At 33.9% G+C, this 18,704-nt stretch overlaps 1 long non-coding RNA gene across 1 annotated transcript; it reads right to left on the bottom strand.

The window, feature by feature from the left end:
- Positions 1 to 1,055: 1,055 nt before the first annotated feature.
- On the bottom strand, positions 1,056 to 8,821 carry LOC116653784. The gene is made up of 4 exons (XR_004308232.1): positions 8,705 to 8,821; positions 3,216 to 4,308; positions 1,599 to 1,690; positions 1,056 to 1,496 (listed from the first exon to the last, which is right to left on the bottom strand). It is a non-coding gene; the product is annotated as an uncharacterized LOC116653784 (long non-coding RNA).
- Positions 8,822 to 18,704: the final 9,883 nt, after the last annotated feature.

Raw genomic sequence — 18,704 nt, 5'->3', positions numbered from 1 at the left:
CCTTTCTGCTTTCCCTTTCTTTTAAGAGGTGAGTCAGATGTAAATGGCTTTCCAAGAAGAAGGGAGAAGGCAGATAAATGATCATTGCTAAGATTTGCCCCCTTTCTTGTGGTAATATTATATCATCATCAGTTGTAACACTAGATCTGTTGTGATGATAAATGCAGCATGCATAGATAAGCTCTCAAGAAAATAATGCTTCTTAGCACTGAAGGCTTTGATTGGTTTCAGATCTCATGTTTGATTCTTTTTTGCCCTGACAACTTCAGTAGTATTTTAAGATTTTAAAATGCAAGGACATATCAATGCTTCCTGACTATTTTCTTTCCTCGCTTCTTCTGCCACCTGTGGCTGACAATGCCAAAGAATTCCCATTTTGACTAGAACCCAGGTGATGCTCCCACACTTATTGCACATTTTACCATATTATCCCTACAGAAATATGCCCAAATGAGTAAATAGTAGCCAGAAAGACTCAGGCAATTAGTAATAACTGCAGGAACAATCTCTTTAATGTCCCTCTGCCTCAGGTCTCTGCCATGCCATGTCTGTCTCAAACTTCCACTATTCTTGCCCCACCCTTTAAGAGGTAATTTACTTTATGTGAATGTTCTTTTCAGTTGACCCTCTCCTGACAAACTCTTAATTTATTTTCATGTAAGAACATTTCACAAATCATATCCACTTTCTACCATCTGTATGTTCACTTGTTTGTGCTAAATCTTTTCCCTCACCCATGTTTTCCAACTCATCCGTTTAAATTAAAAGCAGTTTAGGAAATGCATTTGCTTCTCTGCTTATGTACCTCCTTTAGCACAATAGCTGCTATTTGGCCAATACCATATGAAACATGATTGATCATAATAATTCATTTCATTTCATTCAACCCACTTAAATCTCTATGGTATAATTCAGGAACTATTTAGGGCAAACAGAAGCATTAAATGGATACTAATACCATCCCTGTGTTTTAAAGAACACATTTCAATTTAATTTTGGCATACAAATAGGAGCATTTGGTCTAAACAACATTCTGATTTTAAAATTTGATACTATTTTATGAACCAGTTAATTGAAAAGAAAGCAAGCAGAAATCTCTATGATGCTAAACGTGATTGATACCCTTTATTGTTTATACATGCCCGTAGCTGGGATCTCATTAGAAATGCAGTTCTGAAGTACTATCCAATTTTTCATTGGCTAAAGATGGAGTGCAGATCAAACTTAGAAAATGTAACATTATCATAGAACATTTTAGGAACAGGATAAAAGAGCATCTAAATATGAAATTCACATGCAAAAAGCTAGTAATTTTGCATCCACCCTTCAACTTGTACATGTATGTACAAAGAAAAGTATATATACATTACTAAAGACAGTGAATGTGTGCAAGTACCTTAAGGGAGAGTTCCAAGAGGATGGGACCAGGCTACGGTGCCTGGCAACAGGACAAGAGGTAATGAGCTCAACATGAAACACAAGAAGTTCTTCTATACCTGAGAAAAAAAAACAAAAAAAACAAACAAAACTTCTTCACTGTGAGCATAACTGAGCACTGGAACAGGTTACCCAGAGATGCAGAGAAACCCAAAACTCACCTGGATGTAATTCAGGGTAATGTGCCCTAGGTGACCCTGCAGGGGGATGGACTGGATGATCCCATGTAGTCCCTCAATCATTCAGTGATTCTCTGAATGTTGATGATGAATCCAGGTGCACAATTAAAAAAAAAAAAAAAAAAAAAAAAAAGAGAGAGAGAGAAAGACCATATAAACAAGACAGTGTGAAGACTACCTATATAGCTGTGGCTATAGGAAGGAAAACATGATTGGGTTACTATATGTTGGGCCAACATGTCAGTAAACACATATTTTTGTGTTAGATAGCTAAAATATGGCTGTTTCTAATAAGAATCCATGTCTGATTATATAAGATAGCAGTTAAATAATTTATAAGGTATGAAATAATCTATAACACATGGCTCATTTTACTGATATCCCTTTATATTACCCACTTATTTCAGTACTTATGTCTATGCTACATAAATTCATGCAGTCATCAAATCACTTCTAAAATCTATGAAATTAGGCAAAGTAATAGATGTTATTTCTAGAGAATAATAATATTTCATATGAAAAAAGTCATCTCTGTTTGCAATGAACTTATTTAAGCTAAGATCCACTTAGTCTAATGAAATATTACTTGATCAGATAAGAAAGCAAAATTCATCAGTGCGCAACAGATTTTACATTTTTCTGAGCAGTTTCATCATGCTTCATAATAGCTTACATTTGTCTAGTATTCAGATGTTGGAGCTTATAAAAATATTAAATTGCTTTTTCTTTTTTTTGTTTCTGTTTTTTGATTGTGTTCTTTTTGTTTCTTTTTTGAATATATAATTTTATGTAAAACATTAAAGTAGACAAAGGTCTTTTGAATTGTCACTCTTTGGAAAGTGTGTAGATAGGTTCACATTTCTGGATTTGCTCTTTTAGGAAGCTGATAAATTGTTCTATTTTAAATCCAAGAGCAGCTGATATTAAGGAATCTCATAGGCTTTGCAGATAAGATTTTTTTCCTTTGAAAGTATTTTACACTGTCCTGAGGTAATTTTTCTAGCACTAATACTCTTGAAGATTGCGATAACTTGATCCTATTGGTAAGTGACATGTGGTACTTAAAATTCTACAATTTGTGAACAAAGAATAATATTCATGCCTTGAAAATTCTTGTTAACTAGATCTCTTTGAACAAGGTGTGGCCCAAAGAGAAATTAATAAAAGCTTGTGAACTGAGTTTAGTAAATATTTATAGATCATAAGTATTCATCAGTAACTAAAATGTTAAATCTATAAAAGTTTCAAGTGTTAGGCATGCACCTCCTGGGATTAATGCACTATTAAACCATCCTGCACGTTACAAAGGACAGGTTCCTGGTCTCCAATGAACTTCATTGGTTTTAATTTTAACTGAAGGAAGGTCCATGATAAACTCAAAAGAGGACTTGTAAGACTCCACGGTATCTTTGTAGAAACAAGTATTTGTGGGTTTTAATATCCATGAATTTTTGGATTGGAAATAAAACCTCTGTGAAAACAATGTAGTCCTCTGTGAAAATAGAAACTGGCCACATTCTAGGTCAGCTCTGAATTTAAAAAATACTCCTTTAAATAAAATAATAAGAAAAAAAATGGCATACTCAAATGAATACTCACATGCTTCTACCTCTTTGAATCTAATCCACAAATTACTGAGCCAGTAACATCGGCATGAATCTCAGCATAGGTTTATCATTTTTCAGTCTGCTTCTTTTCCAGTAACTGCTTGTTGCTTCATCTTTTTTTAGGACCACGGTAATCCTGCATTCTAGAGGAGAATCTTTTACTTGATTCACGTGAAAGAGTAAAGAGTTTATTTGCCTGTTCCAGGATTCATAATTTAAGTAATAAATAAATAAATAAATAATAGTACTTTACCTTTTGTGCAACTGAAACATTATTTAAATGTCATTTTGTGTAATATCAACATTGTAGATTATTTTTAGCTCTATTGATATTTTCTCATTTTTCTTTATTATTTTTTTTTACTGTACACTAGAATTTAATGTATGAAAGATTTTTTCATTTGCTGAATTCTATGTACATTGTTGCTACAGTCTTCAACCATAAAATTTGTCCTTGTATGCATAGCTAGAAATTTATTAATGTGAAGGGGAAAACATCTACTATTAATAGCAACATCTAACACAGAGTGCAGATCTCTACATAGCCAAAGGAGACATGGCATCCCTAGACAGGAATTCAAGGCACTCAGGATCCTACTTCTCTCCACTCATTATGTAAGTGTCTTAAAGTTCAGCATCAACCGACTCCATTCCATAAAACTAGCATTTTTTTAACAGAAAGTTATTATTTAAGTACCAGTTTATACACAGTATTTTTTGCATGGAGAAACTACAAACATTTAGATAATAAAAGGATATAAATATTCTTTTTAATTAAATAATACCCTAAAATAGACTCATTTTTCTAAGTGAATCAGGAAGCCTTACAAAACCAACGAACTTCTCATCCAAAATACTGGCTATTTAAGAAGAAATGAGCCCTGTAGGAATACATTCTGGATCTTTTGTTTCTGCTAATGACAATGATTACGATGAATAACTGTATTTGCTGTTTCTTTTTCTGCTGATTCCTCAGTTCTTGATAGACATACTGTTGCTACAGTTATTGCTGCTGGTCCAACTGCATAATGTGAATAGAATCCATAGAGATACAAACAAGCTCTTCAGCAGCCAAGTGAAGAAACCTGTAATTTTAAAAACAGAAAGCAAAATTGCTAGCAATCACCAAATGCTGCAGGAGGTATATCATAGCAGGCCACTGTGAGAAAAACCCAAACAAGACGCTTTGACTTGGAACAGGTTCTTTAACAGAGCACTTGAAAGCACTTTAAAAGAAATGTGGAGTTTTTTTCTTCCTTTTTTTCATCCTTTTTTTTTTCCTTTTTTTTTTTTTTTAACTTAACTGAAATAGCCATAAACATTTTAAAGAAAGAAAAAGAACATAAAAATATCACAAACACAAAAAAACAAACAAAAAAACCCCAACCAAATTAAACAAACAAAACATTATTCAGGCAGGATCTTTGTTTTCTTGGCACCACTGGTTCAAATGTAATTGAGGTTGGTATCACAAATGGTCACTATTAGAGCAAAACCAAGTCATGTCTGTCACATACTTCCAGTAAGCAGTTTTCAAACTTATCTTAAATATTCCAACTTTTTTGTGATGTATTTTATGGCAGAGCTATTCTGAGTACTCTGAGCACAAAGCAAATGTGAGATAGAAAAACCTAAGAAAAAAGGCAGTAATAAGCAAATATTTTTAACTACTTCTCATAGCTAAAAATCTTTCTATCTACAAATGATCTTCCTGATCAGTGAAAGGAATGAAGTAGATAACAGAGATTTAAACCAGGACTCATAAGATGAACAGGCAAAATTGTGAACGTTTCTAGAATATCTATGGAGTCATTGTAATTTCAGTATTTAAATACTGGAGAATAGTACCTAGTATAAAACATTAATTCAGTTAATATTTTAGGAAAGCAACAACATTTTTCAGTAGTAAACTAAACAGAAATTAAAACAAGGGTGTGATTTTTTAGTATAGTTTTAGACACAATTTGTTACCTGGCTTCATACATAAAAAACAAAACAACAACAAAAAAACATTAAATGTCGTACACTGTTTCCCTTGAAAACAGGTCTCATCATTAACTGAACTGATTTTTCGTTCACCACCAGTGGCAATATACTCTGTGAAATTAATTCTGAGACTAAACAACATTTGCAGCCAGGACATAACATGACTAAAATCTCTAATATGTAGAGTGTTATTTACTTCAGTGTATTTTGCTTTATTGTTTTCAAACTCTACATTTAGTGCAGGACAAGCACCTGAGAGATGTAAGCTGCCCCTATTCAAATGATTTGTTTGTACATGCAGAATGAAAATTATTAACACCAAATGCATGAAAAAGATATCTCTGTGTGAGAAACACACTTCCTGGTCCCATGCCCTGACATAGCATGCTCCAATTCTCTGTAAAGGAACTGTTTGTACTGGAGCCCTCCCATGGGCTGGCACATAAATCTTAAAAATATCTTTGAAGCCCATCTGCTGTAGTGCTTCATTTTTAATGAAAATGGAAGGTGCCAACCATAAGTAGTTTTGATACGTCAAGTCTCTCCCATAATGCCAGTCTGTTACATCTCTGAGGAGTCAATTTAAACAGGCAAATATTTCTAGGAGTTATTGGTAAGCTTATGATTAAATGTTCCTGGAAGTGAAGTAAAAAATCTTAAAGACAAGACCCAATAATAGGCCATTTTAAAAATTAAGATGTCAATGTTAGATTGTTAGCTTAGACATTTTCTTACCACTAAGGTCTATTTGGTTTTCCACATGATTTGGACAGCATCTTTATTTAGAGAAAACATCTTCTCAAAGGCCAATTGTCATTATTTTTCTTCTCTTTTCAGATTTCCTTAACAAGTCTTACCCAAGATGGACCTAACAAATGAGGTGTTAATGTCCCAGAGATGCATTTTCTTGTGTGGTTTTATAACTTGCAGACAACATAGTGGAGAAGCAGCAAAAATTAGATAGCTATGAATGCTTCTAATTTGTACCTGACTTGCTTGTCAGTGAATATTAGTGTTTACTATATATTTCAGTAACAGTTCTTAAAAAACACTGTAAAGTTTTTCAATAAATGCTTTACCTAGTAATGCGAAAAGTAAAATAAAAATATCCAGATGCTTTACAGATTGGTCACCATAATGTGATCATCATATTAATTGTGACTATAGCAAAGTTTAAATAAAGAAATTCCAGAAAATATTTGGAATAGCATTTCAGAATTTTGGATTTTATGCTCCCTAAATGGAAGAGCAGGAGAATCAGAATTTCTGTAACCACTTGCCTCAGAGAAGCAAGGAAATAATTCAGAGGTTATATCTCAAATATTTAAATGAAGTTTAAAATCCCAGAAATAAAGTAAAACCAGGTATTACTGACACATTAGTTGGGTCACTGAACTTATGATTCAGTGGAAATAGAGGCACTAAAAACCTCTGGAACTGGGATTTTTTTTCAGTACTTTCACGGGAGCGTTACATATTTATTACATTATCTGCAGTATGATTATTCCATAATCATTTGTATTCCTCCTATAAATCTGAGAAAAGCTCTCTATACAAATGATTAGGGGATTAACTTTCCTTGTGACTAGGTTCACATTATGCATGGTCAAAGTCATATCACAGACACACATGGAAAAAAACATTTCAAGGGTTATAATTATATTCACATGTTGGCTAATTGGGCCCTCAGGGGCCTAGTTCCTAATTATAAGAGAGTAGGCAGGAAAATACCAGCAAAAATGTATGCATAGAACGAGTATGAGATTAAATGGGTTCTGTTCACGGTATAAAAGCCATTAAACTTGATAGGAAAGAAATGCAGTTACTTGCCAAGTATCTCTAAGCCATAACAGTTTTTTTGATATTGTTATCAGAAAGAGATGGGAGGAGGTTCTTTTGTTTTCGCAGCAGCCTGCAAACATCTACTGTAGCCTCAAGTAACAATTCTTCATAATTGTAACTTTATCAAGTAATGATTGAGTAAGATGAGAGTGAGGGGGAGGTTGATGTAGAAAAACTTTTTACAACAACTTTGATATCCAAAGAAGATGAGAGTAATTTAAAGGAAAAGAGGAAGAGGAGAGTTTCATAATCATATGTATGTCACTGGGATCTATTAAACAGAAACTAAATGCTCTAAAAATTAAAGATATTCTTTAATTAAAATTGCATAACCTTTAATGATCCTGTTCATTAATTTACCTAAGGGCAGTGTTTTTATCCCCCATAACTGAAAACTATAGTTTATTACCTTGCTTATACACAAGTAAAACATATAGGCTTTACTTTTTGTTACATGCCTCTTAGGAGAAAACCATAGAGGAGTAAATTATAGAACTTTTACAAGGTTGTAATTCATTTTATTTCACAAATGGTATCCTTCTGACATGTCTATAAAAGTCTCACTGTTTTTTGTGCATGTGTATGTAGTATTACATTACACCTTATGACAGAGAAACTGGCAGGAATCCTGAAACTGAATGAGAACAAGAATATCTTTATGTCTTAAAAATGTCATTTTAATTTTCCATTCTAGACAGTGCCATATAAGTAGTGACATAAGTTCCTGGTGGCTGTTAGACCACAGCCTTGTAACATTTTGAATTTAGTGCTTAATCAAATAGCTTTGCTTTCAGTACTCTTATCTCGATTTGTATGAATGGGGATATGGTACCTTTGTAAGAATACCCAAATGAATTAAGTAATTTACAGCATTCTAAATGCAAATCCTGCTTTCTTATTTATGCTTTGGCCAGGGTAACAACACCATTAAAAAGAATTTAAAATGAAATGCAGAAAAATTGAAATGACAATTCTAACATTCTTATGTCTTTAACAACCAACCTGATGTTTCACACACCGTGACTGCACAAAAATGCTGTAAATGAAATCAGGCTTTATGTGCCAAATCTCATCTTTGTGGAGCAGAAATTAAATGCTTACCTGAAAATAATAATAATAAAAGAAACACATAAAATAATTGTGTATAGTTTAGAACTTGTCTGTAACTTCCAGAACAGAAATCATATAATACTGTATTTCAAAGCAGTTATAAGACTACTTTATTAAGTTGAGTCACACTTTCATGGTGCCTTTCATTCAAATTTAAATTGTACATTTTAGTGTCTAGAGGTATCACTCATTATATTTTTTATTTCACCAGATGTTATTGACTGTATTTTTTGGCTGGCCACAGGTACGTCTTCAAGAAACAGGAGGAAGAAAAGGCATTGATATAGGAGTTAGATCAGATGGTTGAGCTTGTAATTTCAGTGAGGGGCAAGAAGAAAGAAATAATGATTTTTAATACTTTTGCATCCCATTAGTCACATTCCTCCCATCCTACACTAGCAAGTTTCTGTACAAGAGTATAGGGCATCTACAGGGATTAAGAAGTCTATGCAAAGGAGTAATCTAACACAAGGGTAGGATTGAAGCTGGCGTCCTGGAGTTCTGGGAAGAGGAACAGTATCTCTCACTTAATCAAATACATACCAAGGCAGAAAGTCTTGCAGGAGTAGAAATTCTGATGCTGTTAATAATTTTTCTACCTTTAGATTTTTGGTCCATCTCAGATGATTCAAAGAACTGACATCTCAGTGTTATTTTAGGCCATCTGAAACAAAACAAAACAACCATTATCTTCTCATCCAGTGCTTCTAAATGAAGAATTTCATCATATGCATACTGACAGAGATGGTGGTTACAAGTTTGTAAATACTTAGAAGCTAAAATGTCAAGACTGCCACCTGATCATAAGGGAGGGCAAATCAGTGGTGTTGACAGTCTCTCTTATAACAATGTGGGAATGTAACAGCTGACATGATGTATAAAGGAGCAGGCAGGAATATTCTGGGGGCTAAAACTCTTTTCCTATCAAGAGGAAAAGGAATGTTTTAATGGGATTCTTGATATAAGTTTCAAATACAAGTGTTAGTGAGAACAGGTAAAGTGTTCCCTTACAAACTTTTAGAAAAAAATCAAAGGGTGAGAACTGCAGACAGAGGTACATAACTATAAGAAACTGAAGGAAATAACTGTGGAAAAATGTCACAAGCTAACTTAGAAAGTTTCAGAAGAAAGGGGAGAAAATCTCAAATGTTTATTAATAAACAATCAAGGCAGAAAATTGATGACAAAGTTATTCAGAGACTTTCTGAATATAGTTTTCTGCAAGATTCAGTAGAATGCGACATAGAAAAAAATGTAAGTATTGACTAAGAAAGCACATTGAGAAATAATCAAAACAAGATCAAATGTACATCTTCACAGTGAATCAATATATGATTCCTAATTTTCAGGTATAGTACTTTAAGCACAAAGTTCTGTTTTTTTTTTTCCAAATTCCAAATTTGTTTCTTACTTCACAACTGTACAGATTCTAACGCTTATAGTGCAAACAGAATTAATTATGGATTTTCTGATCTCTGTTTGGCTGATTGAAAGGGGTTTTCGTGCTTATGCAGAACCACCTACATTACATTATTTGAAAGTATAAGGCACTTGTATGGTCATGCACTTTACTTTCAATGCATTCTTTTCCCCTGGTGGCTAGAAGAATCTATAGAGAATTTATTCTAACAGTACAGCATAGATAACTGTGATGTGGTTAAACATAGGTCACTCTGAAAGTAATGCCTCCTATTTATTTCCATGGAAATTGCAACAGATACAAACAGCACAATAACACCATTTCATAGATAATTTTTCAGATACAAAACACTACTTGTCAACAAAGTCACCACCATTATCTACGCATTTTCACCAATGTCAAAGGGAGCCTTTTTAGCTAATAGGAGGAATTCAAATATACCAATCCAGATTAACGTTGAAGAGAAGAATTTCTTAATTAGCTAAAGCAGATGTGATATTTTAACTATTAAAAACAAAAATTAGAAACTGCCTTGGGATTTTTATTATTATTTTTTTTGTAATACAGACATTATATACAAACTTCTAGTTGTGCTTGCCTGATTTTGTTTATGTTCATCACTTTTTAAAGACTGTTTCAGCTTTAATTTAAAAGCAGTGTATGCATCTCACTCTTACCATTGCTTCTCAGGGACCAGAGATTCATGAAGATATTACAGAATTTGTTCCACTACACAGAGTCTGTCATCTACTGCAGGACTTGAAGAAAGTGCAAATTCACAATCCTAAATTAATACTTACGTATCAAGAGGCAAATTTATATCCTCTACTGTGAAATAACTTATTTCTTCCATTAAAAGACTTTCACTAGATGTGCTGATGCAACCTCAATGCAGTCTGAGTGTCATCACTGAATATGCAGTTCTATGAAACAAAACTACCTCAGCAAATGCTCAGTAAATAACAGGCCTGAAATACCACAAACCTGAATTATATTCATAAGCAATTTCCATTCTATTTGTTTAGTACCTTGGTACAACACATAGAACAGCTCAGTAGTAGGAAGCCTTTGGATATGAGTTTTGTCCTTCTGTCTCTGGGTTGTGAGATAACTTAGTTATTCTGTTCCTATAATCCAAGTGATTATAAGCAGATGTATCAGTTCAGATCTAAGTCTATGGTTAATTTTAAATCTTTCTTGATGTCAGGTTATTTTTCAATTTTTTGTTTTGTTTGTAGAGGACAAGCTATTGTTCTGGTGTAGCCTATACCATGGGATCCATTTATACAACCCTGATAGATCAGCTAAGATTTATATATTCATGCAAGAGATTCACAGCAATATATTTAACAGAATTACATCTCCTGCTAGATGTCACTTGGTGTCCAGTCCCTTTAAAACATAAGAACACAGCACAACTATGAAAAGCACAATGAATCACTCGAGTTTCAGAAAGATGGACTTCTAAATTATTTTCTGGTTTTCCATAGAAGTATTCATGAAATCCAAGCTTTCATAACAGTGATATTTTCTAATCACTTTTTAAGAAAAGAGGGACAAGAATGCCTTTAAGGAGACCTTAACTGATACTACAGGATTTTTTTTTTAAAGAATATTTTAATCTGATTCTCAATTACCAATCCTGAAACTAAAACTATCAAGCAATATCAAGCATTAATTTCCAGCAGCAAGTATGATGTAGACATTTCTATTAAAGAAAAAGCTTTAAAATTCCCTAAAATATTCATACATAATACAAAACAACAAAATACAGCCACTTACATAACACTTCCCTCCATCCAAATTGCCTCAAATAAATTTATTTAAAATAAATTCTCAAAGCTCATAACTCACATCTGACCTGAATGCTTTTATTAGTCCACTCCCAATTAGTTTTAATGAGTACTTCATAAAACTAGTCTCAGGTAAGCTTTGCACTCTTAGTTTCAAAGGCATGGTGAGGTTAATCAGGGATTTGCTTTTTCAGCCTTAGTACTACTTTTATAATAGAAAGGGATATTTCAATGTTGCTTATTTGTAAGCTTTTGTGTTGTTTTTTTTTTTCTCCCAAGATAATAGAGCAAAATATATAACTAATAGCTGCAGCTTAAAGTCTAGTAGAACATTATGTACAGTGCATTATGAGCATTCAGTAACTGTCACCTGTAATTCAAGGTTTCTAATCTTATTTTACTGTAGGTACAAACTGAAATGGAATGTTACCTTCAAATTGGTGTTTTTCAATGACTAAAAGGATTTTTTTCCTCAGTAGGACTTTTTTTCATACTGTGTACATGTCTTAATTAAGGTATTCTTTACGCATGCTTCAAGAAGAAATAAGGTGCTTTTTTCATATTAGTTTAAAAAATAAATCTAGCTGGATATTGATTTTCAGTTTATAAATATTTCTAGAAGGTTGTATTTTGCTGGTGAAAGGAGAGTAAAATATCTAAGTATCCCAGGTTGGTGCAGATCAGGTCTATTCATTGAGCACCAGAAAGATATCTGAAATATGCAGGGTTTTTTTCCATCTTGCACAAGGGGAAAAATCAGGTCACATAGCACATATCTCACACATTCTTCTGTAAGTACTGTAAAATACTGTAAGTGCTGTAAAACTGTAAGTACTTAGAAGCCTGTTGATCATTAATAGCATGAATTTCTGCAGTACCTCGCATTGTAGTCCAAGTTTTACCCATCCAAGTACTGTAGTAACTTTTACCACAAATGGTCTGTCTTTAGGCTTTCCCTTTCCTGGAGTCTGTACCATACGTACCCTTGAAGAAGTTGTATATGGTCCTCTGGGATAATGAGGGCAAGGGAGGAAAGTGGATACATTGAGGATATTGTTCTGAAGTCACAGCATGAAGAGATCTTTTTGCTTTTAAAACAAGGCTCTGCTGACCTAACAGTTTTAATCTAACCTTAAAAGCAATAAAATTGGTCTCAGAATGCAAAGGATTCAAGCTGCTTTAAATTTGGCCTTAGTACATATTAGTACAGATGATCCTATCAGTATATTAAAATGCAAAAGTCAGATACGAAAGGACACAAGTAATTCCATTCCTCTTAGCAGAAATATTCAAAGTGTGACGGTAGCAAGATACGGAGGAAGTCTCTTCTACCCTTAGGGAGCTCTGCACAGTGACCCTTTCTGCCCAAAGATATCTGACAACATGAAGTCCCAATTTCTACCCTTATCAGTAACAGCGGGGAAGCAAACCAATATCTTAAGGGAGTGCTGGCTTGTGCTTGCTACCCCCCAGTGTGTTCAGTGACTGCAGCCGCCAAGGCAGAGCTGGTGTAATTAACATACTTCCCCTCTGAGGTGTGAGGCTGAAACAGGAACAATGAAGCAAGAGGTATGGTATGGTTAATGAAAAAAACAAGCTCCAGAATTAGTTCATGTGAGCCTTCACATGGCTGCATTATTAAATCCATATGTGTGTGTAAATACACATTTTAAATGCATAGTATCATTTCAGTTCTTATGGTTTGTTATTCATATCATATTTAACACCAATTCTAGTGGATTTTGTGTATGTGTGTTTTGCTTACTTCTCATGCAGGTGTCATTACTTTTTAACTAGTAGGAAACCAACCACCTGACATTTCAATTTAAGTCATGCCTGCCATTCATTTTTAATAACGTTTATGAATTTCTGAGGTAGAAGAAATCTATACATGTTTTTAAGAAAACATAATCAGGGTGAATTAGGAAATCCTCAGTGATGCTTTGTGCTTCTTTCAGAAAAGAAGCGGTAATACTTAGCTTGGTGGGATTTTTTTGTTTGTTTACCTAAATGTTCATGAATATTAGAAATTTGGGAGAGTTCCTAAGGAACTAACATCTTTCTAAAACCCTTAGGCCTTCAAAATGACTTGTGATCTTGGCATTTCTCCATTTTGCTATATCTGTCTGTCCACCTCTGAATTCAACTGGAAAAATGATTGCATAAGCAATATAAAATTATTCAGTTCCTTATTCTTCCTGAAGAAGCTCAGAAAAAGCTTAATTGGAATTCATTATATATAGGTGATAAGTTCAAATAAGTGAGTGAAAATTTTGAAGTCTTACGCATTTCCTCTCTTGCTCAGCTTTTTACTCTGATGTCCTAAACTAAAAATCAGAGTATTTTAGGATCTGTGTAATTAAAACTTAATGAGATTTTCTGTTACTTTCCAAAGAGAATAATCTTTTATTCTTTCAAGACAATCATTTTAATATTTTAAAATATTTAAATTAATTTTAAGTTCTTTTCAAACATATTATAGCTCTAAAACCTTTATTTCACTACCCAAAATTAATTCGTCAGTTTTCTTGAAAAGAATATCTTCGTCCAATGAGGATCTGAGGTGGCAAAATTCATAGCATTCCCTTAAAATGACTGCCTATGCTGATAGTCGCTACTAAGAAGAATCAAACGTATCAAATTCTGACAAAATAACTACACGATCCTTTCAATGAGGCCTACCTATCTGAATTCTACCTGAGGTAATTGTTGGCTTACAAGGAATTTCTATGTAGTACTGTTTTAACTTGTGTGTGATTGCCCTTCCTTTTTCACTCTATCACTAAATGCAACATATTCATAGGCACAAAAAGGTTGACTATTTCTTTATTCTTAAATTGTCTATTCCCTCACATCAAGAATTGAGAAGTATTTTGATCAGCCAAGGACAAAGTCAGTTCTTCAAACAGTGTGTTAGATATGTCTTTCATTCCTTGTATTGCCTTCACTTCTGTAATATTTTCATTTGCCTACTTAAGGCCTTTGAAGCTTATTTCTTTTTTTAAATTATTATTATTATTATTATTATTTTAAATATATTTGTCTCACTGAAATAATGGGTGGGAAATTTAAGTACTGTAATCACTGTTAACCTAATGTTGTGGTAAGTTGACTACAGTCAAACTGTAACAGAAATGGAAATCTTAGCAACACAGAAAATGATCAAATGCACCTTATAGAGTTTAGCTACAATCAATATTTCTGATACACACACTGATGACTAAGTATTAAGATGCTGTGCATAATTTCTTCAAAATTTCTAGACTAACTTTAATAAGAAATTCAAAATGTAGGTGCTATTCGCCCCCTGTTATTTATAGCCCTGAAATCCTCAACTGTTCCAAAAAAGCACATGTTTCAGACAATTTGCTCCAATCACATGCAAAGGTTTTTATAAATATTTGTTTACAGGTAACAATTACTTAAAGCATGTCAGGTGTGCATAATATTTTAAATTATATTGGAAAGCACTGAAAGAAGCACCACAGAAACTCAAATCAAATTTGATCAGTGCAAACATTGCGTGCAGTGGGAGCACACTGTCTCAACATCTTTATCTTCAATTCTATTAACGATCTGCAAGTAAACACTTCTGAACTTCCAAAAATGATACAAAATCTCAGAAGTTTCTGTAAGTTTGTATTTTTGTTAAGGTTCCATTTAAATTCAGTAGATTTCTCTAGAAACACTGAGTAAACAAATATAGGTTAGAAAGCTTTCCCCAGAGATCTTACAGTTTCATTGGATGAGACATATATAGAGGTGAGAAAGTGCAAACATCTCTATTCCTTTTTTTTTTTTACATGGAAAACAGGCAAAGGCAAAATACTATAAAATACTGACCTACTCTGATGACTGCAACATATTGAATGGAAATAAGAAAAATATGAATAATACATCAACAATCTTTTGGTATTATATACGAAAGAGAATTTGTTTTCTTTCATATGTAATTTACAAAATTGCATGGACTACTTTTGTGAACAAAGCATTTTTAAAAATAATGTTGGATAAAACTTACTTATTGAAAAGCCAGGCAGTTTCACAAAGAATGCATTTGTTCTCAGGATGTACAAAGAGGAAGGATCAGATTAATGCTTGGTATAGACAAGGTAAAACTAGATCCTGCACTACTGTTTTTTTTCCCCCTATTAACAGTAGTATGCTTACTTTTTTAGAATATTAGGTACAGAATAATAAAATAATGTTAAATACTACAATTATGTTCAGGAGTCTTCAGTAGTGTTGTTTGTCATGCTTTAGAGCAAAGTTGCAGTACATTGTTTTGAAGCTATTGATTGCCTCTGTCTTGGTTCATGTTTGGTTGGTTGGTTTCGTTTTGGTTTTTTGTTTGTTTGTTTGTCTCCATAAATGTATGGCAACAAAGTGCACTGAAAAGAATGTACTGGAGTAAGAGTTATAAACTCTGAGCCTGGGGGCCATGTTTGCCAGAAAACATTTGCTGCACTGAGTTACTGTATGCTTCAGCAAGATTTTCTGCACCAAGGGCCTATCATTCTCCTCTAGTCTTTAAAATTTCAAAAGAGGAGCAGAGACCATGGACAATAAATCTAGACTAAAGGATGTATTTAAACAAAGCATTTACATCTCTATTGTACTGCATTTGCCAGCTTCACCCTGCTGGTAGAAATGTAGCAGAGACCACAAAAGCAATTTCTCAATAGCTGCAGTAATAATCTGTAGTTATAACTCTGATCTAGCTGTTCAGTTAGAGCCATTGCAGTCAAACTGAAAAGCTCTAATATATATATGAGACCATGTCTCAGTAAGTATATCCTATCTACTGAAGAAATGTGTGTGTGTATATATGTGATACCTCACTTGATATTAACAGAAATGTCTGCATATAGTGACTTGGTCTTCTGAGTAAAATTACAAAACTTCCTCCACTCAAAAAAATCAAGAAATAGAGGAAAATAATCATAAAAATGATGTTTAATAGCTTTTCAAAGAAATTCATTCTATTTTTCTCTGAAAATAAATCTTATGTCACAGTCATATTAAACAATACTATTTTTCAAAGTAGCCTATTTATGCAAAAAAAAACTATATATAAACACCAAACTTGATGAGGAGTGGTTTAATGCCAGGAAAAAGGCTATTTCATAGCATGTAGATTTTGAAAAATACTAGGTTAAATTTTTCTAAAAACTGGCTAAAGCTGAAATTTATCTTCATAAACCTATTAGGTAGACTGTGTGCGTCAACAGAAACGTGGGCTTGTGCTATTGCTATGCAGCTGGCTCCTTGATCCTCCAGCACAGAATCACAGGGGTTGGAAGGAACCTCTGGAGATCCTAGTACAACCCCATTGCTAAAGCATGTTCCCTAGAGCAGGTTGCAGAGAAAAGCATCTAGGTTGGTTTTTAATATCCCCATAGGAAACTCTGCAACAACTTACAATATTTATAAGCACTGATGAGATACCCTCTCAGTCTCCCTGAAGGCTGAACAGCCCCAGGCCTCTCATCCTTTCTTCATGCGGGAGATGCTCCAGACCCCTGGACTGCAACCAATTATTCCTTATCTTTCATGAATGGAAAGCCCAGAACTGGACACAGTACTCCAGATGTAGCCTCACCAGGGCACAGTAGAGGAAGATCAAATCCCTCAGCCTGCTGGCCATTCTCTTTTGAATGCACACTAGAACACCATTGCCATGCTGAGCCAAAAGGGCACACTGCTAGCTCACAGGCAATCCGTTAGCCACCAGAATACCTAGATCCTTTTTTGCAGAACTTTATTTCCACCAGGGGGAGACCTAACCTGAACTGAGGCCTGTGTTTTTGCCTCCCCAGCTGAAGAACTCTGTTATCTAGTCTCAGTGCCACTTCCTGGCTAACCAATCACGTGCTTGGATACATGAGTCAAATACAATATAAATTATATTATATATATATGTAATATATATTTATAAATAAATAACAAGTAAATGTGTCAACTTGATAACCCATTGGAATTAAAAAGAAGAAAAAAAAAAGTAATAAAAAAAAAGTTGATCTTTGTGGATTTTTAATCTGAAATACAAAGTACAATATATTATAATAACAAATACTGAAAAAAACACCAAAATTGCTTTCCACATAACCTACACGGGCCACTCCAGAATAATGTATCCTATTTTACTGTATTGGCCAATGATACTGGACTTGGACATTGGTGGTGTGGCTGTACAGGTTGAAACATCCTGTCAATATTCAATTACATTTTGTTCCTCTGCAACTGATGGCAGCAGAGGGACAGTCTGACAACATGGGGCCTGACATAGAAGTGCAGATGAAGCAAAGGTGTGCCACTGAATTCTTCCATGTGGAAAAATTAGCACCCACTGACATTTACTAATGCTTGCTGAAGGTTTATGGAGGCTAAACAGAGAATGTGAGCAGAGTAAGGAGGTAGGTGGTAAAACACCATGAAATGATGGGTCAACAACACTGACACAATTTTTTAAGCGCATAGTTAATGGTGGTGACTGCTGAAAAATAGCATTTTGTAGATGAAAATTCACCTTATCAAACAATATTCTTGAGCTTTGTAGTTTTTATGTATTGTACTTTTCATGGAAATTAATAGGAGGCATTATTGTAAAATATCTTTAAAGCAAACCTAAACTGAATAACTTACAGTACTTAAAACAAAGAACAATAATGTGAGGGTATTCAACTGCTCTCAGAAAAAGTTAAATCCATTGTTCCTGGCCATCAGGAATGCCTTCTGGGTTTCTGAAGCAGAAGAACAGTTTTCCTTAGAAGGATAGGGTGCTTCCAGCAAACATCTTGGGGGAAGAATTGGTTTGAAGAAACCTGTTACAGGACTTTCAGTCTGTTTGCTTAGCATTAGTCACAGACTCCTCTGAGAGCTGACAAATACAACTCCTTTCTATCATCCCAATAACACTTCATATTTACAAAAGCAGTAGAAGAACTACAAAATTAAGTCATTTAAACATTGTTCCAAAGGATCTAAAGGGTAAAACAACTCCAGCTGATTCCATCTAAGCACACAAAGAATTTTTATTTTTACTCTGATTGTTACACATGTTGTACATATACTTAACTGTGCCTTGGAATTTTATAGTTTCTTTGTATGGGAGGAATTAATTCACTTTGGCTCTAAGCTATCAAGGACTGAATAGCACAGGAGAAAATACTTGAAATCTCCTAATCCCTAGGTGTAGTTATGGTAGAAAGTATTGGATCAACTTCATTTCTAAAGGGTCAATACCACTTAAAGCGAGGACAAGTGGTACAATGTAATGAATGTTTGAAACCCCTTATGTAATTAATGGTTTCAAGTGCTACCTTCTGTG

The sequence above is a fragment of the Coturnix japonica genome, chromosome 8 (assembly GCF_001577835.2).
Source record: "Coturnix japonica isolate 7356 chromosome 8, Coturnix japonica 2.1, whole genome shotgun sequence".
Classification (NCBI taxonomy): domain Eukaryota; kingdom Metazoa; phylum Chordata; class Aves; order Galliformes; family Phasianidae; genus Coturnix; species Coturnix japonica.
This window is presented reverse-complemented; position numbering and strand designations above follow the sequence as displayed.